Source organism: Hibiscus syriacus, unplaced genomic scaffold (assembly GCF_006381635.1).
Source record: "Hibiscus syriacus cultivar Baekdansim isolate YM2019G1 unplaced genomic scaffold, ASM638163v2 tig00116971_pilon, whole genome shotgun sequence".
Lineage (NCBI taxonomy): Eukaryota > Viridiplantae > Streptophyta > Magnoliopsida > Malvales > Malvaceae > Hibiscus > Hibiscus syriacus.
The window spans coordinates 4,501,393-4,507,515 of NW_024063495.1; positions in this window are offsets into that span (position 1 = coordinate 4,501,393).

A 6,123-nucleotide genomic window follows, 5' to 3' on the forward strand; every position below is an offset into this window, starting at 1 on the left:
TATGTTAAAAAAGTAAGTATTTAATTTAATTTAAAAAAATATTTATTGTTTTATTTAAAATTAAATATCGAATATAGTTAGATAGTAAAGGGTAAATTACAATTTTGGTAATTGAATTTTACTCTTTCTCTTTTTTCACTCATTGTACTTTAAATCTTTTCAATTTCCTCATTGAACTTAATACAATGGGTTTTTTTTTGTGTCAATCTATCATTTTCTCATTAACTGCGTTATAAATAGATTATTATATACATGCAAAACAACGTCATTTTGATGAAAATTTTATTTCTTTAAAACGGTGTCGTTTTAATGTCGTTAACTATTTAACGGTAGAATGACAAAAAAACTCAATGTATTAAGTTCGGTGATGAAATTGAAAACTTTTAAAGCTCAGTGAGCAAAATAAGAGAAAGAGTAAAGTTCAGTGATGAAATTTGTAATTTACCCTAATTTAAAGCAATATTTTTTTAAAAATAAAAATAAAATAAAAAGTGTGAATATGTCCTAGGTATAAGCAAAGCTTTATCTACTTATTAATTTTAACATTTTTCATAGAAAACAAATATTATATGATTTTTATTTGAGGTATCAAATGTAGTTGAAAAATTAAATCACTGAAAAATTTGATTGAGTTTTTTTTTTCAGTTTATCAAATAATATTTTATTTAATGCAACTTTATACTAATAATGAAGTATAGGATTAAGTTGATTTTTAATTGTATGATTAAGGGTCCGTTTGTTTCATTGAAAACGTTTTCCGAAAAATATTTTTTGTAAAATGAATTACATCTTCTGAAAAATATTTTCTGAAAAACGTTTTACGATGTTTGAAAGATATTGTTTAAACTATTTTTCTGCTAGTTGATGAATTTTTTAAAAATTATTTATTACAAATATTAAATACAAATAATATTATTTATCATAAAACCTAATATTTTTATTTTTAAAATATTAAAATAATTTATTTATAATTAAAATATTATTTTTATAATTTTATTAATAAAAATATTAATATTGGTATATTTTAATGAAATAAAAATATTATAAATTATATTAATTATTTATAAAAGTAATAGTGTTATATTATATTTTAAAAATATTAATTAGTATATTTTTAATATCTTTATTAAAATATTATTATATTAATATTAAATATATAAATAATATTATTCATTATTAATAATTTAATAATATTATTTCTATGAAATTAATAAATAATATAAATTTTATTAATAATTTATTATATATTATTAAAATAAAAATATAATATCTTATATTATTATAATATAATTGATTATTTTATTATAATATTAAAAATATAATATTATATTATTAGAAATATTAATAAATATATTTTAAATATTTTAATAATTAATATTTTGATTAAAATTATATTAAAATATTTTATTAATATTAAATTCATAAAATAAAATTATTTTGAGTATTTATTCTTTGAAGTGAAAAGTTCGGAAAATGACTTACGGAAAATCAGACCGTATGTCATTTTCCAGAAAACACAAAGGAAATTATGTTGACCAGAAAAATGTTTTACGTTGACCAACCAGTTTTCTTCTAACCAAACACTGGAAAATGAGGAAATCATTTTCCGGAAAACGTTTTACTTGAAACAAACGGACCCTTAAAAATTTATATTAAAACGCGTAAAATCATAAAATAATTTATAAGCAAAATATAAGTTCATACTCAGTATAAAAATCAAATGTGACATACATGCCCCTAATTACATTTGTACCGTACTTTTCAACCCAAACCAATGGAATTCCCATTACAGATGTCGATAATTACACTTGATCAGTTCTTTTAACATGAAAATGAAAGTAAATGAGTGAGCTTTGGGAAGCTCAGTAATAAGAACTACCAAGTGATGCTGAAGGCCATGCAAATAAATAGAAAAGCATAATTTTCCCTTATTGAATCAGACGTCTATAGGCTTGCGAAATGAGCTGAGGTTCCACTGATATTTCTTCGAGTAAAATATGTGAAGATTTTAGTTCAGCGGAAACATCCAGATGACCAAGTTTAGGAGATCAGAATATGATGTCTAGTATGTTCCAACAAAACAGAGTAACATATATGAATCCTTTAAAAACGTTTTTAGTTTAAAACATATTTTAAAAACACAGTAATACCCTCCAACCGAACACCGTTTGCAGTTCCTCATAACTGCATCCATAAGGACTTACCCTAAGCACACAGCGAAGGAGCCATCCAAAGGGAGTACCTCGGGGCCTATGGGCCTACCCAAGGGTCTCCTTAGGTCTGTAAGGATTTACCAGCTTGATCAGAGTTGAACCTCCATACTCTAGAATCCTACCCATACAATATCCATAAGAAATCAGATTTATCATTAAATTGTAATATCAGGATCGTGAATCCAGTAAAATCTTGTAAGAGTGACAATGAAATAAATCATATAACTGATATCCACCCGTACACCATATGCAGTCCCATGATTTACCCAAGGGAGTGCCTTGGGGCCTGAGAGCCTACCCAAGAAAGTTTCTCGGGGCCTCGAAGCCTACCCAAGGGTTACCTTAGGTCTGTAAGGATTTACCAGCTTGATCAGAACTGAACCTCCATACTCCATCCTACCCAGATAATGTCCTAATAAAACAGTTCAATTAGTATTCAGTAGATCACATGATCCATAAATTGGGAATGATTATATTTTCCAGTGAAAATAGGAAACCAAATAGCACATTTCAGGTAACCATAGTTCATAAACCAATAGATTTCATGATCCAAAAATCAGGAACAATTATATTTTTCTGTGAAAACAGGTAATCGGAGAACATATACCATGTATCCATAGTTCATAAGCCAGTAAATCATTAAATTAGTGATTTCGAAAAATCACGTTTTAAAACAAGTAAAACATTTACATGTCACATAAAGAACACACTAGAGGATCCAGATATTCTTAAGAGTTACTTGGTGATCAGGAAGGTATTCATAATCTTTTTGCATCAGAGTTACTTAAGATTTCAAGTATGACATGAGTGATTCAATTATTCAAACAAACAAGGGTATTTCAGACATTTTTATTTTTTGAGAGTTCTCAGTAATTTAACTCAATAAGGATAGAATAATGATTTGTGGTATTCAAGATTATATATTGAATTATCAAGATTTTGAGTCCAATTGAACTGCAAATCCCAATACTGTGATACTTGTCAATAATTCGGACTGTGATATGTTACTATTATTCACTTCTTTTTACTGACTGCACTAGTTAATCTGATCAATATCAGAATCATCCTTGATCTTTTCATGAGGAGGCAAATAAGTATTATGTTGGTATTTATTTCATTTCCATGTTGTAATAGTATTCAGAATGTCCGACGACTTGGGTTGTGCTCATTAACCTTTAAAGGCAATATATTATTTAGGTTCATCGGTGTTCCCATAGTCTATCGGTAACACCCCCTACCCGTATCCGACCCGGATATGAATCCGAGATGTCACATTAACTTTTCAAACGTTTTGACTCTTTTAAAAGTGACTAAAACTTGACAATAAAAGCAAAACTTAATAAAACATATTTACAAAACATATCAGAGCATCTACGCTTTAAACATTTATGGTACATGCCAGCAAAATTTCCAATAACAAAATCACATATTATTCAAATTTCTCTTACTTCGAACGAAACTCACTTGCTTTATTTTCTGTACTACATTAAAATCATTTTCAAATATCCTCTGCAACATTGCAATTACTTCTCCGACTTACTTTTTCAAACTATCAATTTCCAACTGATCTTATTATTACATACATTGCATTTCTTTGTTTCCTACTAATCTAAATAACTATTGCCTCATTTACTAATAACTTGCTTAGTGGGGAGGGGTCTTTGACAGTTTCTCTATGAAATCTTCCTTTTCTCAACTCTTTTTTTCAATCATCATAATCTTATAATCCTTTCGAGCCTTTCTAAATCGTTAACTTCGAACAACCATCTATTATGGCTTAACAACGAAAATATCTAATCTACAACCAAAATTATTATAACTCCTTAATAGCGACTTATATGTTATTTATCCTTGCCTTTGGGGCCCTAAAATATTTTAATCACCACTCTATATTGATATCCTTGTGTTGAAGAATCGGGAAAAGTAAACGAAAGAACACAAGAATTTTAACAAGGTTCGGCCATGTGCTTACGTCCTCGGTGCCTAGGCGGCACTAGAAATTTTATTCAATGTCTCATAGGTTTAGGTTACATCTCTATTTATAATAGAAAACCCTGGTACATAATTAAAAAATTAACCATATCCTCTTTACTGGTATATTTATGAGCCATACCTATCACATTGTTTTTCCAATTAAGTGAACTTTAGTCTCATTTCAATTTACTCTTTACCGGTTGGCAGAACATTCTTTTTTCAACATAAAGAAAATTTCGTACGACACTAACCTTTTTAAGTGATCAAAAGATTATCAATCCTCATAATAGGATATTTGTTCTTCTTTGTTACCTTACTTAATGGACGATAATCTATCCATAATTTCATAGACTAATCTTTCTTTTCACAATAACACTAGTGTTTCCCAGATGACACACTTAATCTTGTAAATCTCTGGTCTTAACAATTCTACTAATTATGTTTTTAATTCTAAGAGCTCAGTCGGAGTCATTCGATATGGCTATAAAATAAACATAATACTGATAGCATCTCTAATTTTTCTTTCTACATCTCAATCTAGAGATAATTCAGGTAACTCTTACAGATACACAATTGGATACTCTCAAACAATGGAAATATCTTTCAAATTAACTATGAAAGTTTGAGTATTCACCTCATCTACTAAGAAGTCCTGACAACCTTATAACAATAACTTCATAATAGTTACTTCCAAAATACAAGTAGGGAATATATTTACTCTCTTTATCACATTAATCCATCATACACGTGCTTGACCTCTTAGCAGTGAGACTACTCCATCAAACTTCTCCATTTCAGAGCAATGGAGACCATCCAATATAATTTTCTCGTCATTTAGCCAAAGATCAGTACAAATAGGATATTCCTCAGCTTCTCCCTCAAACTTGGGTGCTCCTAAACTTTTTAACTCTTTAACAACATTCATTCTAATAACCGGGGAAGTATACGATTGGAATTACTTCAGAATCGCGTCTAACATCTGAAAAATACTCCCTGAGGCGTCTATTATTCACTTTGCCTAATTACTACTTCTCTCATTAACTATATCTCCCGTTTCACTTCGGGAGACCTCTTAGTCTTACATCTATTAAGATATAATCAATTAATTATACTAGCAAGGACAACATACTCATTACACTATCATATCATAGATTTTTATTATTTCGTTGGCATGTACAAATCATATATCTTTGACAGTCGATTGGCCGGTCTATTAAAAAAAACTTGACTCAACCTAAGCTTTGATACCAATAAATGTAACACTCCCTACCTGTATCCAACCTGGATACGAATATGAGGTGTCACATTTACTTTTCAAACATTTTGACTCTTTTAAAAGCGACTAAACCTTGACAATGAAAGCAAAACTTAATAAAACATATTTACAAGACATATCAGAGCATCTACGATTTAAACATTTATGGTACATGCCAACAAAATTTCCAAATAAAAATAAGATACTATTCAAATTTCTCTGATCTGATACTCTTCAAATATATGATGTCATGCACTTGCTTACTCTGTTTACTCCTCTGAACTTACGTGTGAAAACACTCACATACTGAGTCTTTGACTTAGTGAGGCATAATGAGTATAATAAAATAATAAAACATTTATGTAAATATTTCAAAAGAAACATTAAATACAAAAACACCATACACTTCATAACATATAACATATACTATTAAGCATTGTTTAATTTATATCCATTTGTTTAATTAGCCCAACATATATCACTGAAAACTCAAGGTATGTAAGTATATTGAGGTTGTGCACTATAATTGCAGTTGAAACTGCCACGTAGAATTTACACCAAGGTACCACGTAGAATATGCACCGAAGTGCCACATAAAATTTGTCCCGAAGGACCGCTTATAATTTGTCTCGAAGGACCACTTAGAATTTGTCCCGAAGGACCACATAGAATTATTTCGAA